The sequence below is a fragment of the Sorex araneus genome, chromosome 3 (assembly GCF_027595985.1).
Source record: "Sorex araneus isolate mSorAra2 chromosome 3, mSorAra2.pri, whole genome shotgun sequence".
Classification (NCBI taxonomy): domain Eukaryota; kingdom Metazoa; phylum Chordata; class Mammalia; order Eulipotyphla; family Soricidae; genus Sorex; species Sorex araneus.
The window spans coordinates 103,632,430-103,651,454 of record NC_073304.1 but is presented as its reverse complement, the minus strand read 5'-3'; the positions used below and the strand labels follow the sequence as shown (position 1 = coordinate 103,651,454).

Sequence of the window (19,025 nt, the reverse complement as noted above, 5' to 3'; positions counted from 1 at the left end):
TTCTCACTGCTCACACCTTTCACCAAAGCCATGGTTTTACTCACTGATTTTATGTATTTCCTTCTTTCCACCCTTCCTGCCAGTCTTACTCTTTCCCTCCCTCCCTCCCTCTTTCTCTTTCTCCCTTCCTTCCTCCGTATCCTCCCTTCCTCTCTCCCTTCTTTCCTTCCTTTTGTGTTTGGACATATCCAGCTCTGCTCAAGGATTGCTCCTGATTGTTCTCTCAGAGATCACTCCAGATGATGCTCAGGGGATCATAGGCATTGTCGGGGACTAAATCTGAGTTGGCCGTGTGCAAGGGAGCAGCACCAATCCCTGCCCTATCTCTCAGGTTCATTTTTGTTTTTTGACAACATTCAGCCATGGTCATGGCTTACTATTGCACCATGCTCAGAAATAGTCATTGTTTCTTGTTTTCACTTGTCACTGTCACTGTCATCCCATTGCTCATGGATTTGCTCGAGGGGGCCCAGCAGTAACGTCTCCATTCATCCTAGCCCTGAGATTTTTAGCAGCCTCTCTTTACTCCCAATGGAAGAGCTTCAGTCTCAAAGTAAACAGAATAAAAAATTATCTTTTTTCATTCATTTATTTTTGACTTTGGGTCACAGCTGGCAGCACTCTGAGCTAACTCTGATTCTGTGCTCAGGGATCAGTCCTTGTGATACCCAGGGAATTTTATGTAATGTTGGGGTTCAACCCTACGGGACTGGTGTTTGTAAGATGGGCACCCCACCCATTGTCCTATATATGTGACCCCTAGTCATTTCAAAAAGTGGGCTAGAGAGTCCAGCAGGTGGGGCACTTGCTTGCTCCCAGCCCTCCTGGGTTTGATCCCCAACACTCCGCATGGTCCCTCAAGCCCTACAGCAGTGATCTCTCTCTCTGTCTCTGTCTCTGTCTCTGTCTCTCCCCTCCCCCCTTTAGGAATTACTCCTGGCTATATGGGGTGCTGGAGATGAAACCTGCCTTGTGCAAGACAAAAACTTACCGCTGAGCTACTGCACTGGTTCAGGTGTTGTCTGTGAGCACAGAGGTAGGAGTAGTAAGCCAAGAGCACAGCCATCTGTGGCCCAATCAAAACAAAGAAAAAAAAGGTTCATATTCTGTTTTGTGCTTTCCCTTTCTTTCTGGAACTCTAAGTGTAAGTCATACACACTGTTCTCTCAAGTTCTTATTCTTCTTGTTAGGTTAGGATCGCAGGGGAACATTTATTTTAGGAAAAGAGAACATAGCAAAGGCACTGCTGCAAGAATGGGAATGAGGGACTGGAGTGATAATCTCACAGTGGGGAGGTCGTTTGCCTTGCACGCGGCCGACCTGGGTTTGATCCCAGCATCCCATATGGTCTCCTAGCACTGCCAGGAGTAACCCTTGAGCATCGCAGGGTGTGACCCAAAAAGAAAAAAAAAATGGGAATGAGAGTCAAAGGGAACCCGCTGGCTGCCCCTGCTGTTTCTCTCTATATAATTTACGCTTTTAATTTCCCCAACCCCTTCCCTTTCTATCCCCCAATGGGTGGGGATATCTGGACGCTAAGATTTTAACCATCTTATGTTTCTAGGGGGTGCCATAACAACTGTATGTGGGCATACTGGTGGGTTTACTGAATGCAAGTCAGAGAGAAACACGAAATCAGAAAATAGTCAAGTTTTATATCCAGTTGGGTCTGCACACTGAGCAGTTAACTGGCTTGCAAGGTTGTTCTAAGCGATGCACCGGGTTCATCTGCGCAGGGGATCTGCAAACTCATATTCCCCTGTGTCCTTGCTTGATTTAACCCATCGGGCCGCACTGAACAGACACCCTAAAAGGGAAGATCTTGAAGGGGGCCTCAGATTGGTCACATTTTCTCACAGCCGTTAGTTAGCACCTGTGTAGCCTTATTGCCAGACAGTCTGTTAGTACTGGTTGGTTTCTCCATTTTATTGAGTGTTCTAGAACCTTGTCCAGACTGTTGCTCTGAACTATCTATCACAACTATTTAAACAACTGCTTTGATGATGTTTTAAAAATAGCCTCTTAGCCTTTTCCCAGGATGTGTTTTGTTTGGTTTTATATTCTGTCCCACCCCAGTGCTTGGATTCCAATCAGAGATCCATTATTTTCATACAGTATCTCAATATCACTTGTAGTGACAGTGTAATTTATTTATTTTTCTGTTTTTCTTTGTTTTCCTTATGCCCAGGTAAGTGCCCCAGGATTTCTGACAATCAGACCCAGGGCTCCTATGTGAATCATAAGCACTTGCCATTTCATAGTCTTCGTGGCCCAGGAATCTGTTTCTTCTGAAATCTCCGTTTCGGAGGATTTTTTTAAGTTTAAAAAAAAAACTTTGTAATTTCTTTATTACTGTTTGGGGCCACTCCCGGCAGTGCTCAGGGCTTACTCTGACTCTGTGCTCAGGGATCCATCCTGCAAGGCTGGGAATTGAACCCAGGTCTCTTGCATGCAAGGCAAGCACCCTTCCTGATGTGTGTCACTCTGGTTCTGTTTCACTTTTTATCGAAGCATAGTGGTTCACAACCTTGTATAATCATTATTCCTTATTTTTTTTCCTCAGTTTTTTTCCTCCCCTGTGTGGAGATCTGGGACTGCTGTGCTGTATGTCGCAGCAACCAAAGAATTGGACAAGGTGGACTAGAATAAGTCCCAGAGACAAGCGGGCTTTTCTCACCCTTTTCCCATTACCTGGGAGTAGTATGTCCTGTGGATTCGGTCTTCGTTTCTTAACAGTTGGAAAAGCTGAATGTTTTTCCACATGCCACATTTTTCAGCTTTGGAGTTCTACCCAGCAGTGCTGAGGGCTTACTCCTGGCTTTGCACTTCGGAATCCTTCCTGGCAGTGCTCGGGGACCATATGGGATGGCGGGGATCGAACCTTTGTCGGGCGTGTGAAAGACAAGTGCCGCCCCTGCCGCACTATTTCTCCAGCCCAAGTATTACTCTGTTCAGTAGCGTCCCATAATTGAACTCTGTATTTTAGTATTGGGGTCACAGACAGTGCTCTCAGGGGCTACTCAGGGTATGCTACTAGGCACTGGTCTCACATTGCTAACGACCACTCAGTACAAGTGATAGACCCAGGGTTCATTCCTACAAGGCTTGCACTCGGGCCCGTGAGCCATCTCCATCCATGGCCTTCGCTACCTGGTTGTGTCCATTCCTGCGTGTTAGGTAGTACTTCTATACCTTCGACTGAACTCTGTGGGTTAAACAAATTTTTAACTCTTAAAATTCTACAGACTGGAAAGTCAGTATCAAGTTGCCTTCCAGTTCAGATGTGTTCCTGATTTACAGCTGAATCTTTCCTTCTGAGTTCGTGTGTCGCAAGAGGGAGGAAGATGACATGTCTTTGTCCTTTTACGAGGTCATAGCCAGTTATAGGAGAGGTACCTCAGTTAAGGCTTCTTTGAAAATTGCCTCCTGGGATGGCAAGATCGCTGAGTGGGCTGGACTGCAAGGTCTGAATGCAGGAGTCCAAGGCACCGAGTGACGTCCCGTTATTGCTTTGAATTCATTAAAATATATGGTTCACGTGAAAGAACTAATGGGGTTTGGGTCCTCATCTTTGGGTCTCCGGTGACATGTAATGTGTCAGGACAAATGACTAGTTTCGCATTTTTGTTCCAGATAGAGTAATCCTGTTTCGAGAATTGGTATTCTGGGAGATTCATTCAGTTCTATATTTATACTTAGGTTTCCCAACAATAAGCTTCTTTATGGAGAATTTATTAACACTTTTATTCATGGCAATATGTGTGTTATTAATATGGGATACTGTGGCGCTATTTTTATGAAGTCATAATAAAGAGGTTTGGATGTTTCTTTTTGTTTTTGCTTTGGGGCCATACCTGGCAGTGCCCAGGGCTTGCTCCTGACGTTGCACTCAGGGATTTTTGTTGTCACCGTCCCTCGATGACCTGGGTCCACTGGTGCTTTCGGGGCTGATGACCATGCCCCCAGCCGATGGATGAAGGAAGGGGTTGGGGGCGCATGGCGGCTAGTAATCAGTGGCCCTTTCTTTAAGTCGGCATTATAGAGAAACCGTGAGGGTTGGGGCAGCACTACACACAGGTGTGGTTGAACATGAACATTAACAGTGAACGGATGTAAAGCTGCTTCTTCAGGGGGGGTGCTTCTGCGAGACCCGTCTCAGGACTGAATTTCATCCTGGGGCTCCAGCACTCCAGATTCCTTCTGGGAGATCAGCCCAGGTGCAGAATTCCAAGGCCATAGTGATTTTTTCCTTTCCTTTTTGGTAATCCCCATAAACAATCCTATTCAATGTGCTTCTTACTAATATTTCTAGTCATTTCTAATAAACACAGTAAGAGTCGGGGACTTTTATTTGTACCCTAGATTAAGCTTCGAATCGTCTCTCGAACTCATAGGAAAGGGTATCTTTTCCTGCGGACATCTCCCGATATTTCCAGACTGCAGTCCTCAGGCCAGGTGAGTTTTTCCTCACTTCAGCAGGGTCTTACTCAGTTACTGCTTTTGGGTCTTGTCAGAGTTTGTCCCGTGAATATGCTCTTAACTTATGATATTTCTTATGGCACTGAGGTGTCCCATGTTGAACTAGGGTAGCTTACAGTTTGCCATGGGTCCATCCAAGACCCTTCTGGGACCCGCCTTTTGGGTGTATGGCACTGCGGTCAATCTAAGGGCAACTAAGCCTTAAATCAAGTGAACTGGATGAATGCCCAGGAGTAAATATTATTCAGAGTCAATTAACTCCCATGTTATCCCAAAAGCATAACTGTCTTCCTGTGTCGATACCAAAAGGCCATTGCTCTAGAATCAAAGTATGCAGAGGACATAAAGGAAAGAGAAAAGCTGTATTTCACTGGCATGTACAAAATCCAGAGCCTTCAGAAGGTTTGACTTTACAAGTTATCCTTCTGATGGAGACACTTGTGACTAACAGATAGGGGGAGCAGAGCACAAAGGAGAGAGTAAAGATAAACACAGAGGATTGGGAGTGGCCTGATGAGGGAGGGTGTGCCTCAGGAGCACTGTGGTGGGTGTGGTTCGGTCAACCTAAGCTCTCTTTGGGAGGAGAAGGGAAAACCCAATGTGGAACCTAAAATGCTTGGAACTGTGACCTAGCAAGGGATCACTCCTGTTGGGTTGGGAGACTATCTGGGATGTGGGACTAAACCCGGGTTGGCCACATGCAAGGCACATGACCGGCACACTCTGCTATTGTTCCGGCCCCAGGGTTAGAATAGTCTGCCGCTGACTGAGAGAAATACACCGCTACAGGCCATGGTGCTGTTTGAGGAAGTGGCCTTGGACTTCACCTGGGAAGAGTGGCAGCACCTGGACGGGGAGCAGAGGAGCCTGTACAGGGATGTGATGCTGGAAACCTACAGTCACCTGGAGTCAGTGGGTGAGTGAAGCTCCCAGTCACTGCCTGCTCAGCTTTTCTTAGTAAATGAATATACTACTTCTTAGGGATTTAACCTTGACGGGTTTGTACAAGGTTATTTTAAGGCCCTCTTATAAGTGAGTAAAGAAATGCTATTTTAGAAAAACAAAACAAAAGTCATATGACCATTCACCCTCTAATCAAAGATTTATGTGACCCTCTACCTTTCCCTTGTTTTCAGTATTTGTTTCTTTTTGTTACATGACAATAATTCCCCTGTGTGCTGGAGAGATAGTCCATCCAGTAGGGTTGCACTCTCTGGGTCTCTCCCCAGCGTTCATATGGGTCTGAGCACCTCGAGGAGTAATTCCTGAGTGCAGAGCCAGGAGTAAGTCCTGAGAACAGCTGGGTGTGGCCCCAAACAAACAGAAACAAAATTACTTGGGGTCATAAAGTTACAGTGTTGTTTAGTTTATGGTGTTGAGGTTTTACTACAAATTTATTACATTACTCCATCACTGAAATGCCCATGAAGCTCCACCACTGCCCTTTTTAAAATATTGAATCACCATGAGATACACATTAGTTCTCAAGTTCTGCCCCTCCCCAACCTAACCTCTGTAGCAAACTGTTCCCCTAACCCCAGCTCTCCCTCCCTTCCTCCTGTCTTTTCCAGAGTTATCATTTCCAATTATTCTTGTAGTGGTCCCTTCTCTCCTAACTGTACTCCCCAACCCCACTTATGCCAAACTTCCTACCATGGTCCAGGGTTAGTTGGATTCCTTAGAGTTCGTGCAGGTATTTGGATGCCCCTGTGGCTGAACCATTTATGGGAAGACAGTTTGGCTATCAGCATTCTTTATGTTGGGGGCGCAGATACAAGTAAGGTGTGTGGAATGTTTAAGCATGGAGGGCCGAGCTCTCAGACCATTCGCCACTAATCCATAACTGCAGCTTCCTTTTATTGGGTTAATGATCAAAACATCTAGCATACTCAGAGTAGAGGATCAAACACATGAAGTACATGTTAACTTGTAACCAAATGATGCACAAAGCTCCTGATGAAGTAAGCCAGACCACCTCGTAATCGTTACATCCCACTCCCATACATTCCACATCCTCTTTCTCTGTCTAGATTTAGACAGGCTTACACAGTAACCTATTAGGATTTGTTTAACCTCATCTAAGCGTAGCACAGCACAGGCCGTCTATAACAGAGAGTGGCTGCATTGTGACATGCTGACCCCGGCCCAGTTCACTCAGAGTTCCTAGCTGGTTGCTGCTAGGACCCAGCCTTGCTTGCAGGGCCGAGTCTTTGGAACTTCTTAATGACTTCTGTCAGGCTCCGACATCTCCCCTTTCTGTTCTGCAGCAAGTTTAGCCATCATGGTGATGTTAGCAGCCTGTTGTTGGGCTATTCCACTTTGTTCTCGGAACTTTCTACGGGCTACACAAAGTAAAAGCAACAACGGGATCTTGAGAATAAACATGCCAGTAGAGCTTCCCATAAGACCTCGCATATGATTTACAGGGTTTAATTGAGAAATTCCATCAGACAATCCGGCCCATATGCTATCAGACCCCAAGGTTTGCAAGTGATTCCAAAATGTAGAATGAATGTTATTTTTGCAACTGTATAATTTTGTCGGTCACTTTGTGATGGCTTAAGAAATTCCTTTTAACTTTACCCATGGAAATGCAGATTTGTCACATGTCACAGGAAGAGGTTATTTAGCTAAAGCATGTGGTATTCCAGTCACATTTTAGAGCCAACTGCCTTTTAAGGCTGGTCACCAAGCAGGGTTTGTGTCCCATCGGCCAGTTCTTCCTGTAATTCTGCATCAGTTTGCCTTTGAGCAGTCCACGGTCTTTCAGGGTTCTCGAGGCATTTCTTGATGAATTCAGCAGTCTGACACTTGCCGCTTTGTGATTCGCGTCGTTGCCGTGGTAGCAGCGATGGCAATGAGTCCCACAACAGGTGCAATCAGGAGGCCCGCTAATCTTTTCCTGTGACAGGTGAGCAATCAGCCAACGAAGAATGTTGGTAGCCAGACTGTCTTCCCATAAACGGTTCAGCCGCAGGGCCATCCAAACACCCGCATGAGCTTTAAGGAAATAGATGCTTTCCTCTGCTTTAAGACTCACAGAGTTGGTGATGGAGTGAACATGGAACAGTCAGTGCAGGGCATTACCCCTTTTACTCTATCCCCGTTCATTTTTCCTTTACGCATAACATATGGCAATGGAACGCAAGCCTGTGTATAGCGGGTAAGCTTTCTATCAAACTATCAAGAATGTTTTGCACCAACATGGTTACAGGCGGTCATGAATCCAAGAGCATTCCCTATTTCCATAGATGATTTTGTTCCTGATGCCCAGGGAGGAAGGGTGTAGGAGGCGCAAAGCCACCTCCACGACACACTATACCATTATTCAAGTGAATTATGATTCGGTAAGTGCCGGGGCTTTGTATTAGTCCCCAGCTCAGGGCCTTGTTTGTTCCCTTTTCCCAGGCTGAGTCCGCAGGACTCCAATCAATAATTTTCCCATAAGGGGAATCAATATACACTCTGGCTTTTTTTCCTCTGCAGTATTTCCAACATATCCAGTCTTAGTTCAGTAAATTTAGGGAGTTCACATAGAGGCAAAGACGGTAGGGAGTCATTGCTTCACTTCCCATATCTGAAAATCCATTTGCTGGGAGCAGTAATGATGGCTTTTTATGAGATTCAGTAGAATCTTGATATTCAGCCAACCAATTTTGTATGTGTATTTTCAAACAGTGACTCCCGTTACCCGTGCAGATAGGCATCCCTTCCAGCCCGAAATATATTCAGGAAGGTTGTGCCTTCTTCGGGTTTGATTGGCCTGTGTCATCATGCGGGCCAGGCAGCCAGGACGGTTCATTAGTGTGTGTAGGCACAGGAGCGTCCTGCCGTGATGTTCCCCTTGATAAAGGCAGGTTAGGAATGTAGGCCCAGTATGTCATGTTAATTGTCGATGGACTTACCTGTACTGTGACCAGTGGTGACACAGCCAGGAAGAGTGCCGCTGGTGTTCTCGGGCCTGGGTCGATTCCAGCAGTCCTTCTGCTGGAGATGTCAGTGCCTTCAGTTGTCCCCGAGTGGGGAACTTTGCTTCACGAGTTCGAGGTGTTCTGCCTGTTCATCAAGGCGTAGTCTTTTCATTCCCTTCTCTAAGTGCTCCGTTGGAGTGACATTTATTAATTTGAGCCTTTTTGAGGGGCACCAAAACTTGTCTTTATCTGTGGAAAAAAAAGCAAATCCTCTTCCCCATCGCTTGATATTTATAAGGACCCATGTATTAATTACTGGATCCTTTTATTGTCCCATTTGTCAATTATCAGAGGGGCTTTCTTTCACTTGGGAATTTTCCTCCGTGTGCTGTTTTTGGTCCTTATCCCAATGCATCTCAGCCGTAGTTTGATTGTCAGTTAAATTTTTAAAAATTCAAAGTAAATAAGGCCCTAGTTATTGTTGTCGGGGGTTACCAGTATATATTCCCCTTTTTGTTTGAAAAGCATGTCCGTTAATGTCTTATTAGCTCTTTCAATATTGCTTGCCCCATGCTGTTGTATGGAATGCCAGTGATATGAATGGTATTATATACCTTAAAAAACGATGATGCTTTTGAGGAGGCATGGGTGATGCATTATCAGTTTTAATTGTTTGAGGGACACCCATGTGGCGAAGGCTTCTAGGAGGTGTGTTATTACTGAGTCTGCACGCTCAGAGGCTAGTGCTGTTGCCCATTGATAATGGGGAAAAGTACCTGTGGATTGATGGACATACTTCTGTTTTCCAAATGCCGATACGGTAATTACCCCCATCTGCCATAGTTGATTGAGCTTTAATCCACGTGGGTTAGTCCCGAGTGGCATATGAGGGGTACTGATGGCCTGGCATGTAGGGCATTGTTGCACCATTTCCCTTGTTTTAAGGCTTTAGCATTCTGATGATGTATCTTACGAGAATTTTTAGCCTTGATACCTGTAGCTATTGATTTATCAGCCACATCATTCCCATGGGCCATAGGCCCCAGCAAGTTAGAATGTGCCCGAATCTGGGTAATAGACAGAGGGTGAATTCTAGGACGTAGAAGATCCTGTAATGTTTTGAATAGTCCTGGTAACTCACTCTGCATGAGACAGGGCAGCTGTAGTCACGTTTCACAGTCCCAGCTGTGTGCTCTGAGTCAGTAACGGTATTTAAAGCTTCCTCAAAGTCTTGTAATAGGCAAATTATGCCATGTAATTTATTTTTCTGTACAGATTGATATGGAGTGTCAATTTAACGCGTTCAAGAAAGCTTAGTTGAACAGGCTGCTCTGGGTCACAATACCAGAGATACTTTGTGATCCTCCGTAAATTTTTTCTTTCGGGTGCATATCTCAGTGCCTCAGACCGCCTAACCAAACCTTAGCGCAACATCTTGCCCCAACGTGAGGCTTGATGATAAAGGCCCGGTACAAAAGAAAAAAAAGAAAGAAAGGGAGAAGAAGAAAAAGAGAAAGGGAGAAAGAAATAAAGATATATAGAAAGAGAGGGAAAAGGAGAAAAAGAGAAAAAAAGGAAGAAAGAATAAAGATAAATAAGAAAAGAGAGAGAGAAAGAAAAAGAGAAAGAAAGGGAGAAAGAATAAAGATAAATAAGAAAGGAGAGAGAAAGAAAGAGAAAGAAAGGGAGAAAGAATAAAGAAAGATAAATGAGAAAGGAGAGAGGAAGGAAGGAAGGAAGGAAAGAAAGGAAGCGAGATGAAAAAGAAAGGGAGAAAGAAATACAGAAAGATAGAGGGAAAAGAAGAAAAAGAGAATGAAATAAAGATAGAAAGAGAGAGGGAGAAGATTGGAAAAGACTTTTCTCTCAGAAAGAGGGAGAAAGAAATATAAAGAAAAAGGGAGAAAGAAATAAAATGAGAAAGATAGAAAAGGGGATAAGAAGAAAAGGAAAGGGAGAAAGAAAGAATAATAGATAAATAGAAAGGGAAAAGAATAAAAAGAGATAGAAAGGAAGAAAAAGGAAAAGGGCGATGGGTAATTCTGTAACATCGCAGCAGGATGCCTATATTGACACCCTGAACTCTCTAATAAAAGCAGCTGGTCTGCCTTTGAAGGAACAGATATTGTGATGCCTCCTTGAAAGGGTACAAAGATTTTGTCATTGATTTAAGCCAAAAAATATAGAACAATTTAATTTGGAGCTATGGACAAAAGTAGGGAAAAAATTGAGTCATACACAAAAAAAGGGAGATTTGATCTCAGCAAATAAATGGAGTGCATACAATTGTATTGCTGTTACCCTGAATTTTTCACAGTTTGACTTTGAGTCAGAGGAGCCTTCTCTTTTGTCTTCTCATACCGCTCTGTCCACTGATTCGTCAATTTTTAAAGCAACTTACAGAGACACTCTGTGTTAGAAGAGAAGAGAGGGGAAGAATCTTTGATTCAGCCTAAATTTTCTGCTAAGCCAACAGCATCTATATTATCTGGTGAGTCATATCAAATTGATGGTTCACTTGCCGTGTCTGAGTCTGACAGCTTCGAGTCAGACACAGAGAATTTGGTTTTAAAAGAGGTTATAAATGCCCAAGAGTTAGAAAAGTTAATAAAAAAATTAGATAAATTAGACAGTTGAAGTACCTTGAGGTGCAACGCCCTTCTGAAAGAAGGATAATGCCTGCTGTACAGCGTATCACTGATCCTGACCCTTTGGCAGTTCTTTCCTCACTTATATAAGAATAGGGAAGAGGAATCTCTGTGTTGCCATTCTAAACTTACTTCTGAGTTGTATTCTCTGATGCAAAAATCTGAAACTCCTTTGTATAAGGCAAAATTGAGCCAACAGCCTGCTCAGTTTATAGCTTTTCCTGTCATTTGTAATCCTGATGTGCAAAGAAAAGGACAGGCAGGGGAATATGAGCCTGTTCCTTTTAAGTTTCTTACCTTGCTTAAGCAAGCTGTGACCACCTAGGGTGTTACTTCTAACTATGTGCTAGCCCTTCTCGAAAATTTTGCAGAAGCTAATACTCTAATTTTGCTTGATTGGCAAACACTTGCGAAGGCAGTGTTAGAAAATTCTCAATATGTACAAATTTAAATCTTGGTGGAAAGGAGAGGCTGAGAAATTTGCTAAATTAAAACACCAAAACATGTTTATCACTGTGAACCAAATTTTAGGCACTGACAAGTGGGCTTTATCGGAAGAACAAGTCTGTTTGAAGGCAAACATTTTAGAAGCTGTTAATAAGACCTGTCTGAAGGCGTGGCATTATCTTAAGACCTGTGCAAAATTTATTTGTTTGTTTGTTTATTGCTTTTTGGTTCACACCTGACAGATGCAGAGGGGTTCTTCCTGGCTCTACACTCAGAAATTACTCCTGGCGGTGCTCAGGGGACCATATGGGATGCTGGGAGTCGAACCCGGGTCAGCCGCGTGCTAGGCAAGCACCCTACCCACTGTGCTATCGTTCCAGCCCCACTTACGCTAACTTTAGTGATGGAAAATGCTACAGCAGATTGCCAAAAGGCAGCAATTGCTCAATTAATGGGTAAAAATTCTCTGTATGATTTTATTAATGCGTGTAGGGAAATGGGAACACCAAACCATCAGGTGCAAATAATAGCCGCTTCTTTTAGAAGAGTGAACCAGGTGAAGTGTTACAGCTATGGAGCTTTTGGACATTTCAGACGAGATGGTACTCCTGTTAAATCTGGGATAAGGAAAGAACCAGGCATCTGTAGATGATGTGGGAAGGGGAAGGATTGCACTAATGAATGTCATTACAAAAGAGAAAAATATAGAAAAGTTAATGGGCCATCGGGAAACGGGAGTCTGGGCTCGACCCGGGGCCCCTTCAACAATACGGGAAATTGTTAGTAAAACCTTAAGTTAAATTCAAGAGTTTTTCATCCCCCATGATGATAATAATTAATAAACCCAAGAACATTGGCAAAAAACTGCCTTATATTGACTTTATAAATTTCATTAGGAGTCAGAAACAAATCCTGTAAAACTGAAATATCAGCAGCTACATTTCCTTCCGTTGCTCTCATAAAGTGAAACTCCTGCTAAAAGAGATCACTGGAGGGGCTGGAGTGATAGCATAGCGGGTAGGGCGTTTGCCTTGCATGCGGCCGACACGGGTTCAAATCCCAGCATCCCATATGGTCCCCTGAGCACCGCCAGGAGTAATTCCTGAGTGCAGAGCCAGGAGTAACCCCTGTGCATCGCCAGGTGTGACCCAAAAACCAAAAAAAAAAAAAAGAGAGAGAGAGATCACTGGAGTGTTTTGCCGCAAGGGATGACTTTCAAAATCTATTAGGAAATATAAATTGGCTATGGCCTTCTCTGAGTATTCCAACCTATGCCCTACAAAGTTTGTTTCAAACATTGGAAGGTGATCCCTCTTTAAATAGTCCAAGGCAACTTAGCCCAGCAGCTGAAAAAGAATTAGAAATAATTGAGGAAATTGTTAATACAGCTCAGCTGGATAGAATTGATTCTTCAGAAAGTTTAAATCTGATAGTGTCACGTACTTTACATTCTCCTACCAGCTGAACCTATTGAATCCGCTGCTGGTTTTTCACCGATGCTAGCAAAGAAGGAAAGGCTGCTTATACTGATGTGCAAAATGATAAGGTTTTACAAACTACATATAAGTCAGTTCAGAAGAATGAATTGTTTGCAGTCATTTCTCTTTTACAAAATTATTCTGAACTAGTAAATATTGTAATGGACTCTCAGTATGCAGCTTGGACTGTCAATCATATATATACTGTTGCTTTGCCTTTGAGTGACTCTGAGCTTATTTCTTTTTTTTTTTTTTTTTTGGGTCACACCTGGCAATGCACAGGGATTATTCCTGGCAATGCACTCAGGAATTACCCTTGGCAGTGCTCAGGGGACCATATGGGAGGCTGGGATTCGAACCTGGGTTGGCCACGTGCAAGGCAAACGCTCTACCCGCTGTGCTTTCGCTCCAGCCCCTTGAGCTTATTTCTTTATTTAAAAATTTACAGCAAGTTTTGAGAGACCATAAACATCCTTTATACATTGTTCATATGTGAGCTCATACAGGTCTTCCTGGTCCATTAGTTTAAGGCAATGAACGAGCTGATAAGTTGGTTGCTTTAATAATAACTGCAGAAAATTCTCATGCTTTACATCATCAAAATGCTCGTATGTTGAAAACCAAATATACCCTTACTTGGAGGCAAGCTAAAGACATTATTAGGCAATGTCCTACTTGTCAGGCAATCAATATGCCTCATATGCGTTTGGGAGCTAATCCTCAAGGTATAAAGACAAATGAAATTTGGCAAATGGATGTAACTATTGTCCCAGCTTTTGGTAAACAAAAATGTGTTCATCAATCAATTGATACCTATTCACATTTTCTTTTTTTTTTTTTTCTTTTTGGGTCACACCCTGCGATGCACAGGGGTTAGTTCTGGCTCTTCACTCAGGATGCTGGGATTCGAACCCGGGTCAGCCACGTGCAAGGCAAACGCCCTACCCGCTATGCTATCACTCCAGCCCCCCTATTCACATTTTCAGTGGGCTTCTGTGTTATCTTCAGAAAAGGCAGGAGCTGTGATTACTCATTTGTCAGAAGCATTTGCTGTTATGGGTGTTCCTAAGACAATGAAAACTGATAATGCGCTTGCTTATACCTCTGCAAAAATGCGTGATTTTTTCTCTGCTTATGGAATCAATCATATTACGGGAATCCCTTATAACAGTACAGGACAAGCCATTATTGAATGAACAAATTGTTCGCTTAAAGATATGTTACTTAGACAAAAAAGGGGAATATATACGGATCCTCCCAGACAGCAAATATCCAGAGCACTGTTCACCTGGAATTTTTTTAATTGCTCTGATGAAATGACATCTGTGGAAAAACATTGGGAAATTCAGGATAGCTCAGAAGAAGTAAGTTCTAATAGAATTAAAAATGATTTAGATAGAAAGAGACGAAAAGTCCTTTACAGGGACCCAGTCTCTGGGAATTGGATACCTGGCCAGGTAGAAAGGTGGGGATGAAGTTTTGCTTTCATTTCAACAAACAAAGACCATTTTTGGTGCCCTACCAAAAGACTGAAGCTTCTCAGTGAATAAGGGATGGCAAATGAAAAAACTGCAGTATGGATTCCTTCTTTAAAAAAATTTTGCTGGCTTTGTAAAAACAAAAGCGCTTCTTTTTTGACCCTAATTTTAAGAAGCAGGAGACAAGCTAGTTAGACTGAGAAACGGGGGATAATCTCAATAGGCCCACAGGGAATTTTTACCCTGGGGACTGCCCTTCCTTTCTCTATCCATCAGTTTTTTTCCTGGTTCTTGGAGGGTCAAATCGATCGATCAGGTGTGTATGAATGCACATGTACATGTGATTTTTGTTGTCTTTCTGTATGTCTGTCTGTGTTAAGTGTTTAAATGTTGAAGTCAGGTTGAAATCAGAAGTGGAAATTCTTGTAACTGGGCAAATAGCCCCATCACAGAGTTTAGTAATATGTAATCCAAAAAATTTTAAAAGCTTGGGTGTTTTTGGAGCTTATTAGGCAAAGACTTAAACAAAGATTAGATCGTGGCACTTAAAGAGAAATTGATATTCTCAATCTAAAATATTTTATTGAAATATGCTGCTACAAAGGAAGAATTGTAAAATTAGAGCATGAAACTAAGATGAAAATTGTTAAAGATTGGTGTAGAAAGTTCATGATTTGAAATATCTAAGGTATAAGAACTATTGAAATTAAGTAAAAGGATGTTTTCTTCATGCTTTGTAAAAGTGGTACAAGTTTTTATTATGCTAGTACATTTTTCTCTCCAAATATTTACATTATATTTCTTGTTTGTTTGTATCTGTATTGTATTGAATTGTTAAAAAGAGAATTGAAATAATTGTATATAAAAACAGGTCCAAAAGGTACTGGTTTAGTTCAAAACATAAGTTTTAGGAGATAACAGGTTTATTATATAAGACTGGATAATATTCCATGCATGTTTTATTGGAACATCTATGAACTTTGAGAAGGAGGAAGTTTTTATTTTTACTTATGGATGCCGGTGATTCTTCTCTGTCCATGAGAGAAGAATCTGATAACGGGAGTGCTTCGGCAGTTACTGATTGCGTAAAACCCTGAACTGTGGAATTCATCCAGAAATGGCATGAAAGTATTGTTTTTGTTTAGAGACTACTTGGTCTTCGTTAACAAATGTTTCTGAACCAAGACTGGAACTGGAATATTACTTAATATATGTAAACTCTGTATTGTAAAATGAAAAAGAATTTCTGTAGAAAAAGATTAGATTTTTTTAAAACAGCATTGAATTATTGCTGGAAAGATTTATGAGAATGTTTGTGTTGTTTGTTACTGGTCATTTTAAACAAAAAAGGGGGAAATGTTTGTGTACAACATCTCACATTTCTCAGGCCTAGCTAGGCTTGGATATAAAAATTGTTTTTTTATTTCTGTATCTGACTATGCTTTTCCATTTAGGTAATTGAGTTTGATTATATTTCTGTTGACTAAGTTAATTTGCATATTCTGCCTATGTGGCTGAATATTATTGGTTAGGATGATAAGCTAGTTAATAAAAGGGGTTGAATAGGCTGCTCTGGGTCACAATATCAGAGATAGTTTGTGATCCTCTGTAAATTATTTTTTCGCGTGCATATCTCAGTGCCTCAGACCACCTAACCAAACCTTAGCGCAACAAGCTTTACCTTGATTGTTAGCATCAGCAAAGAAAGTAGGAGCAGAAGGAAGCCGCTCATTTTTAACTTTTGACAATATCCAGTTTGTAAATTTTAAAAATTGAAGCATTTTGTTCTTAGGAAAGGTGTTATGAATTCTTCCCAAGTAATTTGTACGGGCTATCTGCCAATCCTCATCTATTTCCCACAGAGTTTCCTTTTGATCGTTAATGGGACTAATGTTTCTGCAGAGTCCTGTCCCACCAACTGCCTGCAGCGTAAACGGCCTATAGATACGATTTTAGAGATTTTTTGCAGTATATGTTCAGAGAGCTTTATTTACCTCGTTTGGGAGAAAATTCTATTCTACTAATCCGGTAGGGGAGTGTGAGGTATGTAATTCCGTCAGGCTAATTTTAGAAGAAGGCTCAACTCTATTTAACTGAGCTTGTCACACAGTTTGTTCTATTATGCCAAGCTCCTGCTCTGCCTCCTTTGTACGTTCCCCTGGGTTTGTCAAGGCAGGATCGCCTTCCAAAGTGTGAAATAAATTTTGTAAGGCATAAGTTGGAATAACAAGAGATGGTCAAAAGACAATTAATATCCCCTAATAGTTTTTGAAAATCATTTAACGTCTTTAGATTATCTCTCCTGATTTGTATCTTTTGTGGAATAATTTTAGTTTCCCAAACACTTTGTCCTAAGTATTCCCAAGGAGACATTTTCTGGATCTTTTTAGTAGCTATTTGTGAGTCCCAAGATTCCAACTCAAGTATTCAAGGTCTGTTTATACATATTTTCTTCTGGTGGAGTGGCCAGCAGTATGTCATTCATTTAATGAATGAATTTGGCATCCATAAATTTTTTTCTTAGCTTTTCTAAAGGCTGGTTTACAAAATTTGACACACTCTAGTGCTATTCATCATTCCTTGAGGCAGTACAGTCCAGTGGTTTCTTTCATAGGGCTTTTATTATTTAGAGAGGGAATAGTAAGAGCAAATTTTGGCGTATCATCTGGTTTTAAGGGGCCAGTGTAAAAACAATCTTTAAGATCAGTAATCATTATCCTCCACTGTTGAGGAATTAACGCCAGATTAGGGAGGCCAGTTGTAATGGGCCCATTTGGTTTCATACATTCACTTTTCGTAAATGGGTCGACATTGTTCATTTCCTGCTTTTTCTTTTTAATTGCAAAAACCGGGGAATTCCACGGGCTATGACTAGGTGCGATGTGGTCCTGTGTAGTTGTTCCTTACTCAATTAATGCAGGATAACCACTTTTTCCTGTTTTAAGGGCCCCTGCTCAACCCAGACAGGGTCTACTTTTTTCCATGTGATGGGAAGAGGCCTTGGGGTGAAGTTTTTTTTACAAGCAGTAACCCTTATCAAAATGGTTTTTCTCTGGACATTTTAATTTCCCGTTGTTCTAGTAAATCTCTTCCCAATAAGGCGATCGCAATGCATGCAGTATATAGTTGTAAATTAGCCACAGCCTCATTGGGTCAGTACAGGTCAAAACATTAGCACTTTGTTGTACATCAGTTAACACAACTAAACCTGTAAAGGTAGCATTTAGAGCATTTTTTTCCATCTCTACAGCCAACAGTATGAGACACTAGTTGACATATCTGCTCCAGAATCCACCTTCAGTCTACCTTCAATTTCTACTATACTTTTTTTGCATCTCCAGGATACTTTTGTAGAAGTGGTATTGCTGGGTCAAATGGGAGCTCAATTTCTAATTTTTTAGGAAACATCTATACTGTTTTCAACACAGGGCTGAACCAGTCGGCATTCCCACCAGCAGTGAAGGAGAGTCCCTTTCTCCCCGTGTTCATACCAGCACTGGTTGCTTTTCTTTTGGATGTGGGCCAATCTCTGTGGTGTGAGATGATATCTCATTGTTCTTTTGATCTTCGTCTCCCTGATGATTAGTGATGAGAGCATTTTTTCATGTGCTGTTTGGCCATTCAGATTTCTACTTTGAGAAAGTTTCTGTTTCATTCGTCTTCCCATTTTCTGATGGGATTGAATGATTTTTTTTCTTGTAGAGTTCAACCAGTGCCTTTATATCCTTGATATTGATCCCTTGTTGGAGGGGTATTGAGTGAATATCCTTTCCCATTCTGTAGATTGTCTTTGTATTCTGGTCACTGTTTCTTTTGAGGTGCAGAAGCTTCTTAGTTTAAGATAGTCCCGTTTGTTTGTCTCGATTTCCTCTTGCTTGGTCAGTGGCATTTCGTCCTTGATGATACCTTTAGCTTCAGTGTCATAGAGGGTTTTGCTGACCTTTTCTTCAATGTGCCTTATGGATTCTGGTCTGATGTTTAGGTCTTTAATCCATTTTGATCTAACTTTTGTGTGTGGAGTTAGGTATAGGTCTGAGCCCATTGTTTTGCATATAGCTGTCTAGTTTTGCCAACACCATTTGTTAAAGAGACTTCCTTTGCTCCTCTTCACATTTCTTGCTCCTTTGTCAAAGATTAGATGATCATATATTTGAGGGTGTGTAAGGATATTCCACCCTGTTTCATTGGTCTGCAGCTCTACCTTTGTTCCACTACCATGCTGTTTTAGTGATTACCACTTTGTAGTAGAGTTTGAGGTTGTAGACGGTAATGTCTCCCATTTTCTTTTTCCCAAGAATTGCTTTAGCTATTCGTGGGGTTTTCTTGTTCCATATGAATTTCAGGAGTGTTTGATCCATTTCTTTGAAGAATTTCATGGGTACCCTTATAGGGATTGCATTTGATCTGTATAATGTTATGGGGGAGAATTGCCATTTTGACAATGTTAATTCTCCCAATACATGAGCAGGGGATAAGTTTCCATTTCCTCATGTCTTCTTTTATTTAGTGAAGTAGCATTTTGTAATTTTCTTTGTACAGTTCCTTTACCTCCTTAGTTAAGCTGATTCCGGGGTACTTGATTTT

The 19,025-nt window shown here is 41.8% G+C and overlaps 1 protein-coding gene across 3 annotated transcripts in view; it reads left to right on the top strand.

Moving 5' to 3' along the window:
• The window catches only part of LOC129403676 (zinc finger protein 260-like), a 49,336-nt gene that overhangs the window by 1,415 nt on the left and 28,896 nt on the right, over positions 1-19,025 (top strand). For 2 of the 3 annotated variants that reach the window (XM_055133834.1, XM_055133832.1), the window contains exons 2-3: positions 4,363-4,455; positions 5,224-5,395. The gene's annotated coding sequence lies outside the window, so the exon portion shown is untranslated. Of the gene's footprint in view, positions 1-927; positions 1,098-4,362; positions 4,456-5,223; positions 5,396-19,025 lie in introns of all 3 variants that reach the window. The other variant, XM_055133833.1, reaches the window with a different exon arrangement.